The following is a 13,511-nucleotide window of genomic DNA, read 5'->3' as shown; positions in this document are numbered from 1 at the left end:
ACAGAGAAGAAGAAATCTTTAAAATGGGCCAGAGATGGTTATGGAAAGGCTTTCCCAGATGGGTCCAAGACTTGGATGAAGGCTCTGAAGGCTGGCCAGGATTCTGTCCTGGAGTCTGATGGTGGGGTGGGCATGAGGAGGAGGTGTCCAATTAGAAGAGAGACATGGGTCAGTGGGTTGAGGCATGTGGCGTTTGGTGAATAATAGTGTGGAATGCTTTAGAATTTACAAGTATATCAGTTTTGCTGGGTATATATATATTACCCTGATGAGTAAGGGGCCAGAATGCCACTATTTATCACAGTTATTTAACATTGTCCTGGAAGTCTTATTCAATGTAATGTGACAGGAAAAATAAGAAGTAACACTGTCGGAAAGCAAAAACCAAATGATTGATATTTGTTAGGTGGTTTACCTTAAATACTCAAAGGAATTAACTGAAGAAGATAATTGGCTCTAAGAAGAAGGTTTATTAATAAATGACTGAGTATAGAAATATATTATTAAAAATGAATAGCTTTGCCATATGCCAGAAAGAACCAATTGGAAAATATAATTTAAAAATCCCATTCACAATAGCAACACAAAATATAAAGTAACCAAGAATTACGAGAATACATTTGTATGTTTTGGACCCAAGAAAAGACTTTAATCAATTTAAAAAGTGCTATGTTAATGAATAGAAAGACCTAATACTCTGAGGAAGCAGATTATTTAGAGATTAATTATAAATTCAATGTGATTCCAACCAAAACTTTAAAAACTGTTGTTTCTTTTCCTTTTTTGGACACCTGACAGTCTCTGAAGTTCTGGCGGAAGAATCAATAGATAATAAGAACTAAGAGAAATTTGTAAAAAGCTTAATGATGAAAAGGATGAGACCACTAGATAGTTAGGTGTCATGGTACTAGCTCCAGAAGAGACACATACATCAATAGGAAAAAATAGAAAATCTGTAAGTGCCAACTGTATTTAAGTATTTGATGTATGAAAAAAATAACACTTCTAACTCATAGTGAAATCATAACATAGTTGCAGTATTATGCTGAGATAGTCAACTATTTGAAAAACAAAGAAAAGTAAACTCCTTACCTCAAATCATATGCCAAAATATCTTCCAAATGAGTTAAAGTTAAGTTTCAACAACAAAGTCAAAAGAGAACCAGGAAAAAAATATAATCAAAGGGTCGTAGAAGGTGTTTCATCAAAGGTAGAAATCAGAAAAGATGGTGACACTGGAGTTCCATCACAGTAAAACGATTGAAAGAAAAACAAGAAGTAGGAAATTTTATTTGCAATATATGACATAGAGTTGATAATATTTAAAATATGAAATCATAACATTGTAATGAAAGATGCTTTAATAGTGAAGGTAAAGGGTATGAACAAGGTATTCACAAAAGAAAAATAAGTCTACTATTAAACTTAAGCAGAAATATTCATCTGGATGAGTAATGAAAGAAATACAGGTTAACTTAGCAATGAGCTAAAGTTTTTGTCTACTAAATTTTCAGATGTTTCCCCCAGTGTGAGAAGCTGCTGTATAGCACAGGGAACTCAGCTTGGTGATCTGTGATGACCTAGATGGGAGGGATGGGGGGTGGGTGGGAAAGAAGCTCAAGAGGGAGGGAATATTTGTATGTGTATAGCTGATTCACATTGTTATAAAACAATTATGCTCAATTAAAAAATAAATTTAAAAAAGAAAAAGTTTATGAAGAAAAAGTATTCATACCCCTTGATCCAGGATAATCTGCAAACATTTAATCTTAAGGATGTTCACTGCAATTGTGAGAAAAAGTTAGAAACAACCTAAGTGGCCAAAATAAGTGATTGACTAAGTAAATTATGACTACTTCTAGAACAAAATGGTATGGAGTCATAAAAAACATTATAGAAAATATTTATTAATATGAATATGTTCACAGTGTATTGATGGAAAAATGCAGGGCTTGATCACATGTCCAATTTGATTTTACCTTTTTTTAGAGAAAAGCTTTATTGAAGTGTAATTTAAACCATAAAATTATACTATTTTCATAAAGAATATATATGTATGTATAGTGGGTAGGAAAAAAGATTGCATAGGCATACATCAGCATATTAATAGTGATTTTCTTTGAATGATGGAATAGTAAAATTTTTCCTTCAATTTTTTTGGCATGTAAGTGCTTTCACACTTAAAGGAATTTTATAAGAAGCAAATTCCCTTGAAGTTATCATTTTCATCTGGGTTGCTGTCTCTTACCCTTGTCATTTCTGGGAAGGAAGAAAATAGAATGTGAGGAAGTGCTTAAATTTATGTATAGTCACGCAGGGGTGTTTGTGTAGCGCCTAAACTCTCCACCATCCACACAGTTATATAAGTGTCATGGAAGCTCCCTGAACAGCTGGGTCCCTTATCCAGCTTAGATCTTGTTGTCCAGATACGCTGGCTGCTAGTCAGAGTCTTCTTAATCAACAAGAAGAAAAAAGACCCATTGAACTGCCAGCCCTCAGCCCGAGATGGGCAGCACATCATGGTACAAGGGCCGTGGTTCCGGCTGCAGAGATGTTATGCTATGTTTTTGAATCCAGTCCAGATTCCTAGGAGGAAAACACCCGTCAATTATGCTGGCTCTAGATAGATCCCAGTCAACACATGACATCACCAACTCTTCCTTCCCTGGCCGCCTTTATTTGGAGGGGATGCAAAGAGAATTGTGCAACGTTGGAATAAACAGAATAGAGCACGGATCCCCCGTGCTTTTGTTTCTGGGTTGAACTCCAGCCTGGTTGCCACTGTTTTCTTTATTATACACAGCGAGTCTGTCACAGCAGCTTTGTACAAGTGTGTTAGTCGCTCAGTCATGTCTGACCCTCTGCGACCCCATGGACTGTAGCTCACTGGGCTCCTCTGTCCATGGGATTCTCCGGGCAAGAATACTGGAGTGGGTTGCCGTGCCCTTCTTTGTACGAGCTTTGTACAAGGGAGGAATTGTTCGGTTGCTAATTACAGCCCTGTGTTTACAACAGTTCTTGTTTGAACTAGGTGCTCTCGTCCTTATGTTATTTGGTGGGTATCCACATGTGATGTCCTGAATTACAGTAGGTGTGACCCTCACTCTACTGTGACCTGTATTTTCAGAGAAAGATGACTGTCGCTAGATCCTAGGGTGTGTTTGATTATCTCCTTTGATAGGAGTGTAAATGTGACCCTGTTTGATGAAGGGGCTTGCTATCCTTTCCTGTTATTGACAGTGACCTTGGGCCAGAGCGTTTCGATACAGCTCTTCACATTACGTATGTCGGTCTGTGTGTTTCATTAGGAAGCTGTAAATCCTTGAGTTTCTGGTCAGGTTCCCTTCCCCACAAGGATCCAGCAGGAAGGAAAACAGACAGATGCAGTCTTTGCACGTGAAAGCCTTGTGGTGTGACTTTTATTTTTTCGTGATGTTCCGCACAGCCCTGTAATCTCTTATTTTTGGCAGGCCCGTCCCGAATCTGTGGTCGCGTAGTCCCAGGCAACCAAAGGCTGAGACAAACAGAGGAAGTGTCATTACTCACATGTTTCCCCCGCCACCTCATCTTGGCCCGACACGGCCAGTGGCTACCCCCTCTTTGAGGTGGAGCTCCTGAGAGCTGAGTCTGACCCAGCCCCACACGGGGTCCCTTTTAGTTGTCTCCCCCTCAGCCCCTAGGGTCCCCGTCCCTCATTAGTTTCCTGCATGCTTTTCATCATTTGTTTGTAGTCTGGAATTTATTTATGGCAGACTTTGTGGTGAAAACTGGGAAGTCTCTTTGCAGGGCAAGACTAGAGAACGCAGATGTAGAGAACAGACTTTTGGACACAGCAGAGGATGGAGAGGGTGGGATGAATTGAGAGAGGCACTGAAATATATACACTGCTCTATGTGAAATAGCTAGCTAGTGGGAAGCTGCTGTGTAACACAGGGAACTCAACCCCATGCTCTGTGATGACCTAGAGGGGTGGGGGATGGTGGAGGGAGGTAGGTTCAAGAGGAAGTGGACATAGGTATACTTAATGGCTGATTCACTTTGATGTATGGCAGAAACCAACACAACATTGTAAAGCAATTATCCTCCAATTAAAAGTGAAAAAAAAAACAACAACTGGGAAGTCTCTTCCATTTTCTTAAAGCAGCCTGGAGGCTACAGGAAGTAGAGTAGGGAGCTCGCCTCCTACCCTTCTGCCTCCATCACAGGCCTGTAGGCACACACACATATGTGCACACACACATAGAGAAGCAGGCACACATGCATAGGTGCACACACACACACAAGCAGGCATACACACGTGTGTGCACACATGCACATGCATACGTGAATATACACACACTCATGCACACACATACCTTTTGGTCGTCATCTTGGTAGCTGGGGCCTTGTGTCTGGTAAAGGATGCTGATGGAAGGGGAGGATCTGCTCAGGAAATCTGCAGATCCTGGGGCTGCCAGTGCTTCCAGCATTTAGGAAACTCATCTCCTTCTCCTCCCTGCCTGGAGAGGGAAAGGGGAAAACCAGGTCATCCATCGCAGCCTGGAGTTACCGTATCCCTGGGGGATGCGGGGGGAGGGTTTGAAAATATAAACAGTCTCAATATTCTGAAAGCCTGCCGGAGATTCGCACGGCAGTGATGTTTCCAGGGTAAGATCAGGTTTCTTTGCTTGTGATTGGAATTACGTGGACTTTCTTCATGATGATTAGTTTGTGTTCTCTGCTCTGCTTGGCCAATTCTTCACAATCCAAATAGATGCATTTCTTCAGGCTTAAGACTTTCCACTGGACAGGAAGATTGTTTCCGTCATGGTGTCCTGGGGTCAGAAAGAGGGTGGGGAGGGTGGTTCCCTGGTCGGGGGGTGGGGTGGTGGAAAGTCTATATTTATGCCTGTTGACAGAGGGTCTCTATGAGCCTTCCTGCTTTAGCATTCACTATCTTTTATTTTATGACGCGTGCCTACTTGCTGTGTAAACAGGACAGATTTGTTTTGCTTGTTTTTGTCTTACTCAGTTTTATGCTGGAGACTGTTTGGCTGAATGAATACCTCAAAGTTCTAGGCCTCTCTCCTGGCACTGGGAGCCTCTGGCCTTCTCTCAATAATGTCTTTATCTGCTCCCTTCCTACATTGTTACCCCTCATGGGTCCTCCACCTGAGCCTGTAACCACCCCCTGCACCCCCACCCTGAGCCCTGTCCCTGCCACCCAGCCCACAGCAGCGCTGGAGGGTTCTGTGCCCCCACAGTGCCCAAGCCCCGACCCCTTCACATTCTATGTCAAAGCCCAATTGAGCGCGTGGAGAAGACTGACTTCATGCCAGGAATTAGGTCAAGCAGTCTTACAGGCTCAAGACATTCCTATTTTACTTTCAATTTATTTTCCAAATGGTTGTGTAAGACCTACTCTGCCAGACACTGGGATAAGCCCTTTATAAACACCAGTTGCTAACAACCCTGCAAGGGGATGCTGTTACCCCCATTTAACAGATAGGAAAACTGAGGCCTAGAGAAGGTGAAGGATTCAGAGTTGTACAGCTAGTGGATGGCAGAGCTGGGTGCCAGCTCAGGCTGCCAACTGGTGCTCTAGCCTTTTTAGATTAATTTTTAATCTAAAATTAATTTTTGGCTGTAAAATTAATTTTTGTTGGAATTTCTCTAGTTGCAGTGCGTGGGCTTCTCATCACGTGGCTTTTTTTGTTGCGGAGCATGGGCTCTAGAGCACGGGCTCTAGAGCACAGGCTCAGTAGTTGTGGTGTGGGATCTTCCCGAACCAGGGATTGAACTCATGTCCCCTGCACTGACAGGCAGACTCCCAACCACTGGAGTACTGGCGAGTCCCTACTCTAACGTTCACAAACACGAGCATATTTGATCGGTGGAGTTGAAGCCCCTTTGTCTGATCAGGGCATTTGAGAGTCAGCCAGCTCGCAGTCCTGTGCAGTCCCTGTACGTGAGGATCCTCAGGACTTCAGATGGCTTAGAGGAATTCCAGGATCCAAACATGAGCCTGAGGCACACTCTGTGTTTCTCCCACCACCGATGCATGGATGTGAGGGGCCGTAAAGTTGGCTTTTCTCCAGACGGAGACTCAGCGTGCCTGTCTAATTACAGGAAACAGGGCCCTCTCCACAGTTAGTCAATGATTTCAACATCTCTTGGAGAAATTCTGCATGGACCTGGAGTTGGAGGCTTTGCTTCTAACGAGTCTGGCTGGAATGCTCACCTCTGGCTTCCCTTGCCTGCTCCCCCCGGGCCGTGGTTTCATCATGCGGCTGTGCGGCGGGCACTTCCTATTCAGTGCCTTATCTGTCTGTAAGCGCTCATGGAGCTGAGAGAAAGCACAGCTGTGCTCTGTGCACTTGGGGCCCAGGTGCCTGGCTGCTGCCTTGGCTTGTTGGCCTCACAAGGCGGCCTTGAGGGGATCAGCTTATGACTCAGATGGACAAAGCTAAGAGAAGGTATGAGGGGACTGGAGAGCTAAGATGGCGGCTGTCACCATTTCATCATATTCTGGTTAAATTGTCAGTAACCTCTTTGTCCAGCTGGTTGATCTGCTCGCTTATGTATTGCTTCGTCCCCTACTTGGGTCTTGGAAGGTGGCCATTGATCTAAAACAGAGACGGCTTAGAATAGTGAAAAGAGCTTTGTTTTTATTCCCTTAAATAGCAGGCAAATAAAGTGAAAATAGCAGTGCTGGCTGGGGTGACATCCTGATGCGTGGCTAGAGGCAGTATGAAGTGATGATGCTCTGGAATGCGATGTGTTCATCTGTATTAAGAACTGTAACCCACCCAGTAAGCTCACTCAATGCTAGAACCCTCTCCAGAGAAAACCATTTAAAGTAAGGGGAAAATGGGAATTCCCTGGCTGTCCAGTCGTTGAACTTAGGGCTTTTACTGCTGGTGTCTGAGTTCTATTCCTTGGAGGGGAACCAAGATCCCACAAGCTATGCGGAGTGGCTGCAAAAAAAAAAAAAAGAAGGGGGAGTTATTTGCATGAATATGTCCATAGGAACATTATGTATAATAGAGGAAAAGTGGAAACAGTCTTTAGGTTCAACACAGGGGAATGGTGAAGAAAGTCGTAATAGATTCTTCAAAGAATAATTCTCATAAAAAATGGAATTGTGAAGACTCTAAGACGACGTGGTATTAAGAAAAAAGCCACAGTTAAGTGAATGTGCCCAGTGATTATACCCACGTAAAACAGATACAAATGAAAATTGTATAAATATTAATTATGTTGAATTTGTTCATAGTGCTTTTTAGGTCTACTGTATCCTTCTACTTTTCTGTATATTCATTCTATTAATTTTTGAGAGTTTGATGTTGAAACTCCAATAAAAAATCTGAATTTATCTACTTAAAAAATAATTGTAATATAGAGTGGAACTATATGTAGTTTTGTTCTGTATTTTCCAAGTGTCCTTTTAAAGTGTTGCATAATTTCATAACTTAAAAAATCAAAAAGAAAGAGGAAAAAACAAAAAAGAAACAATATATACATGCCAGATCTGGAAGATGGTCTAGAAATTGGAAGATGATCTAGAAAAAAGATGAATATTTATGATTAGGATGGTGGGATTATAGGTAATATTTTCTCCTGTTAATAAGAAAAGTAAAGGAAACAGTACAGATTTTGGATTCAGACCTGGGATTAGTTCTGGTATTGCTACATCTCGTTATGTGTCTCTAGTGACTCTTGAAACTTCCTGGGACTCAGATTCCTCATCAGTAAAAAGCTAGAACCATTTCCAAGGGTCTCTGGATCTGAGCCCGATTGTAGCTACTAATGGTCTCTTCAAGTGGCGTCTGCTGGACTGCTTATGTCAATAAACAATTTGTGAAGAAAACAAACAACAAGAAACAACTTGTGGGCAGTTAGTGCCATCATTGTGCACAAACTGTGAAGTCCCTTAAGCACTCTTGGTGGCTCGGGATCTGCTGGCACCATCCACGGCTTGATGACGCTTTTCCTGAAGGCGCCACTATGCACATCCACCTCAAGTGAGCAGAGAGCAAACTCTTAAATCCATGGAGGCTGTTTTGAAGCTCTTTCTGGTGAAGCGGTGATTTCCTTCCCTCCCCGTGCTGACCGGTTGCCTCTGGTGGGCCCCTTCCTGGAAGGTTGACCCCATGTTGCCTGCAGATGGGCTCTCAGACTCTCCATGGCTGCTTTTGATGAGTCAAAGAGAGGATTTCTGTGCATCATTTGGTTTGTAAATCCTCTTCAAGGATTTACACCATTATAAATGGCCCTTCATTGCCACACAAAGATTGCGTTAGCTCTGCCTTTGATCATGAATGCAAGGAGGCCGTGTGCAAACTATACCCAAGCCTCAAAGAGAAAGGTTTTACGAGGTGCTGACATATTGACAAGCTCTTACCTGGTGCCCCAAATTGAATTTCAGTGACTCAGGTTGGCTGTATCCCCTCTGTCCACCGGGTTAAGTTCATTTGCTGCCTGCTTTAGTGAACCTGCATATGTTTTCGATGATGGAAGGGGGTTTAGGTTTGAAAAGTTGAGGTGTGTGTTATTGACAGATATGCCAAGAAGGTGGTGGTTTGTTGTGGCTGTTGAACAAGGCAGGTTGGGAGCTGAGCCCTGAGACAGTGTCTGCAGAACTGCAGGCGAGTCCCCTAGCCTCCAGTTTCCTTGTCTGTGATGTGAACATTGTGAAACGCCCTGTCTGCCTGATTTGAGCATCACCTGATAAGGCACACCATAGCACTTTGTGGACTACTTGCTATAGAGCTATACCAAGGTGAGGTTGATATTGTTGCTGTGAAACAAACATTGGCATGACATTATAAAATGATTTAATGGTCCTATTCCTATTTTTAAAAATTTCTGTAGGTAGGAGTAGATATGTTTTCGTAAAGTGGGGAGCTTTGGTTATGCCTTGTGCTAAATTGTGAAAATGGATTGAAAAGCCAAGAGGCCTTTCCAAGATCATTGTTAGAATCAGAACTAATACTGGATTTGGAATCTGGGTCCTCTCTCTGCCTGCTCCCCGCCTTTCCTTTCCCATCCTCTATCTCTAGTTCTGATTCCTGGACTCTCCAGGTTGCCTTCTAGCAGCCTAGAAGGAATGAGCAACCTCCTTCCAGAAGGTCCAGGCCACGGGAAGGGAAGTCTGGGGGGCAGAGGGCACGGGCTGCAGGTATGGGGAGCTCCAGGTGCCCGCCTACAGCTTCTGAATGCACAGATGCCTGTGGGCAGCAGGGTCCACCCCTGATAGGTGCTATAGCCTTGGGGTCCCACCTGGTTCCAGCTGCTTGGCATAGGGATTTGCCTGAGACTAAAGAGGGCACAGGTCCCCAGATTCATCCCCCAGTGAGTACTGAGTCTGAGGCCAAGGATGAGTCAAGACACAGGAGACTGCTCTGTCTGGGAGATGGGGTATTGGTGTTTTGGGGAGTCACACCAAGATGGTATGGGCAGTGCTGGGATGAACCCGGGGTAAGTTCAGGCGGGGGGAGGCAAGGGTGCAGTGGGCCGAGAGTGACGGGGGTCGGAAACATGGGGTGTTGACAGCATTCACCCCTTTCCAGAACTTGGCAGGAAAGGCAGGGCAGGACGTGAGCAGCAGCCTGAGGCTGGGGAGTGGCATTCTTATGTGCACCTTTTCGTATACTGGGTTGGCCCAAAAGTTCGTTTGGGTTTTTCCATACATCTGTGGAAAAACTCGAATAAAGCTTTTGGCCAACCCAGTATTTTTTTTCCCCAAATAATACTAAAATAGTATTTTAGGAGCGGAGTTTGTTTGCTCCATAGCTGGCTACTCATCAGATCAATGAAGAGGCTGTTTGTTTGTTTTATAAATGCATTTTACTGACTCCTGCCTTTATTCCCACCAGATCTCTAGCTTAATGATTCTAGCAGTGACCACTGGACCCTGAATGGTTTCTTATGGCTCGGCATGGTTGATATGAACATGTATGCCCAGTTGCTCAGTTGTGTCTGACTCTGTGACCCCATGGACCCGCCCGGCTCCTCTATCCGTGGGATTTCCTAGGCAAGAATGCTGGAGTGAGTTGCCATTTCCTCCTCCAGGGGATTCTTCCGACCGAGGGATCAAACCCACATCTTCTGTGTCTCCTGCATTGCAGGCAGATTCTTTACCCACTGAGCCACTGGGGAATACTCGCTTAGTTTTAAAAGCAAGCTAATGTTAAAGGAAGCTTGGGAAAGAGAGAAATAAGAGGATGACCCTGGTGCCTCAAAGTTCGAGCAGTTGGTATGCCTGTGATTGTTCTAGATAGTTCTAGCTTTTAGGAAAATGCTTCCTTGCATGGCAGGAGAAGCAGTATATTTGCACAAGGCGAGAAGTTAGCCCTGGAAGCATGTGGTTTAGAGGCATTTTAATATTTCATAAAGGGATTTACGAAGGAGTTTTCCTTATGAAGTGTTGTATTAATAACTCTGTCTTCCCTGCTGGTCTTTTTGAGCATGCCTGTATAGCAGGCACTCTTCAGAGTAGTTTCTGTATTGACTCATTTTCACCTCACTGAAACCTGTGGGTTAGGTACTAGTATCAGTGCCATTTTACAGATGAGGAATGTCAAGTCCCCAGAGGCTGACCATCTCACCCATAGTCACGTGATGAAGAGATAGCAGAATAGGCCAGGAACTCAGTCATCTGACCTCGCCTCTCCTCCCTAGCATCTCCTAATTCCCCGGCCCAGGTGCTTTCTCTTCCCTTTCTGCCTCTTTTGAGGACAAAAACCGTGTTATCCTAACTGGCAGCCCGGACTCCCCAAAGGCTCTTATCTCTCCAGCAACAAAAGCCACACTCTGCTGAATAGGTCACCTGGCCTTTGGCTGAGGAGACGCCGGCCCAGCAACTCCAGAGATAAGCCAGCGGTGGTTGTGCTGTCATCTCCCTGGTGGTTTGCTTTTAATTCAGGTCCATTAATTTATCTCAGATGGAAACGGGAGAGGCCAACGCGCACACAGCTAAGCGCAGGGCCTGGAGAAGGAGGCCCAGTGCTGATTCTGGAATGGGGGGCTGGAGAGGGGCAATTCTGATAGGGTAAAGGCCCCAGGGAGCATGGGCGGTGTGTGTACTGACTACAGGAGGTTCTACACCTGCCGCTACAGGGGTCTGTGTTTGAGGCTCCAGAGAGGCAGGGAGAGAGCCTTTGGTGGGACCTGGCAGGACTGAATCCCCACACCCATCTTCCTCCTGCTCCATCTGCTTATCCTCCCAGCAGGCTTGGAATATGGTTCCTATTCAGCCCCCTCAATTCCAGGACAAAGACTGCGGGGGTGACTTTTCTGGCATCTCTCTATGTTCTAAATATGAAGAACTGATTAGAAACACTAACCGCTGGCCTTTTAAAAATCTAGGGTCTTAGATTATGTCAGGGCTGACTTCCCAGGAGTGATGTTGTATGCACTTTAGCAAGATATTACCCTTGTGGAGGGGGTATCAGACTGTGTGGAGGGTCTGAGGCTCTCTCTGTATCCTTTCTTAACAACTACAAGTGCATCTTTAATTACCATGATGCTGTGCTTAGTCACTCAGTTGTGTCCGACTCTTTGTGACCCCATGGACTGTAGCCCGCCAGGCTCCTCTGTCCATGGGATTCTCCAGGCAAGAATATGGGAGTAGGTTGCCATTTCCTCCAGGGGATCTTCCTGACCCAGGGATTGAACCTGTAGCTCCTGTGTCTCCTGCACTGCAGGTGGATTCTTTACCTGCTGGGCCATCTAGTCCGCCACAAACATCATTGTTGTTGTTTAGTTGCTAAGTCCTGTCCAACTCTTTGTAGCCCCATGCACTTTAAATAGGGTCTTTTAAATACTGCAAACTCCAAAGAGGCCCTAGATTTGAATTTTCCAGGAGCAGCAATGTATTTACATGGCGTTAACACTTTGCTGATATCCAGAACATAGAACAATAGGATACCAAAACCACTCAAGGCAGTAAAAAGCAATGAAGTGCTGATACGCACTATAATGGATGAACCATGAAAACACCATGCTAATTGCAGGAAGCCAGACACAAAAGACCACATGCTGTATGATTCTTTTTTTATATGAAATATCCAGAATAGGCAAGTCCATAGAGACAGAAAGCAAATTAGTGGTCGCTTAGGGCTGGGAGTTGCAGAGATGGGGGCGTTGGGGAGGGGCTGCTGGTGAGTATGGGCTTTCTTTTTGTGGATGATGTTCTACAATTAGATCGTGGTGATGGCTGCAGAACTCTGTGACGAGACTGAAAACCATTGAACTGTACAGTTTAAATGTGTAAATTGGCTGGTATGTGGATTATATCACAATAAAACTGTTAAAAAAAAAGTAACATCCTTTGACAGTTTTAAGAGAAATAATAAAAGTCCTTGGGAAATTGCTGGTGTCCTCTAGGTGCAAGCACTTCCAGACACTGGTTGCAACACCTCAATTCAGGCCACTGTCTTGGGGCATGTTTTGGCTCCCTCGTAAACCAGATTCACAGGCCTCCCACTGAAACCACAGCGGTGTTTCTGATGCTCCTCCTGAGGGTATGGAAACTCAGTGCTGCCAGACGTTTTGCCAGGTGCTTTCACTTGCTTTCTTTTTGTAAAAATTAATTTTATTTGTTTGTTTATTTTTAGCTGTGCTGGGTCTTCGTTGCTGCATGGGTTTTTCTCTAGTTGCAGCGAGCAGGGGATACTCTCTAGTAACCGTGTGTGGGCTTCTGATTGTGGTGGCTTTTCTTGTTGTGGAGCACACGCTCTAGAGCACATGGGCTTCAGTGTTGCAGCTCTGGGGCTCTAGAGCCCAGGCTCAATAGTTGTGGTGAACTGAGCGTAGTTGCTCCGCAGTATGGGGATCTTCCGAGACAAGAGATCGAACCTGGGTCTCTTGCACTGGCAGGTGGATTCTTTGCCACTGAGCCACTAGGGAAGCTTTCACGTGCTTTCTTGAACTCGAAGCCCTGCATGCATGGATGCTTGATGCCCATGTTTCATATGTGAAGAGTTGGTGGTTCCAAGAAATATACACAGCTGGAGGGTGATGCTGTGGGAGTCAGCATCAGAACTTGGAGCTCACTGACCCCAAAGGCCATCTTCTTTTCTCTGCCTGCTGCCAGACTGGGTTGATGAGATGTCCCTCTGAGACAGAAGCCAGGCCCTCCCAGGGACAGATGGCTTAGGACAATCACCAGCGAAAAGGCCTGTGGGTTCCATGCTAGTCGTTTCCAGGCTCTGTCCTCCTCGGAGGGGCATCTCTGCTCCCTCCGGAAATGACTGTGACACTCTGCCCTGTTCTCTGGAGCAGCTCTTCCCAGGAGAGCTTCTGTGGAAAGAGAACTGTGGGAAAACATGTGGAGTCGTTTCGTGGACACGTTTCTGAGTGTCGTTCATTCTGGCAGGAAATGTGTTTATTCCCCAAAGTCCTCAGCTTTGCCTGTGTCCTGAATTTTCAAGGGTTCATAACTCTTAAGAGCTGTTTTTGGATAGGGAGGGAACCGGATATTTTTGGTACGTGATAGAGCTGTTGTGTAGAAAACAGGACCCTGATGG

At 44.8% G+C, this 13,511-nt stretch overlaps 1 protein-coding gene and 1 long non-coding RNA gene across 3 annotated transcripts in view; one reads left to right on the top strand and one right to left on the bottom strand.

Annotated features, from left to right (window-relative positions):
• DPYSL2 (dihydropyrimidinase like 2) overlaps positions 1-13,511 on the top strand; it is a 118,473-nt gene that overhangs the window by 65,186 nt on the left and 39,776 nt on the right. The gene's annotated exons all lie outside the window — the stretch shown is intronic.
• Positions 451-4,558, bottom strand: LOC121818610 (uncharacterized). Its single transcript, XR_006058605.2, has 2 exons — positions 4,356-4,558; positions 451-3,514 (listed from the first exon to the last, which is right to left on the bottom strand). It is a non-coding gene; the product is annotated as an uncharacterized LOC121818610 (long non-coding RNA).

Source organism: Ovis aries, chromosome 2 (assembly GCF_016772045.2).
Source record: "Ovis aries strain OAR_USU_Benz2616 breed Rambouillet chromosome 2, ARS-UI_Ramb_v3.0, whole genome shotgun sequence".
Taxonomy (NCBI): Eukaryota; Metazoa; Chordata; class Mammalia; order Artiodactyla; family Bovidae; genus Ovis; species Ovis aries.
The sequence above is the reverse complement of the archived record's forward strand: the minus strand, read 5'-3'. Positions and strand labels throughout refer to the sequence as shown.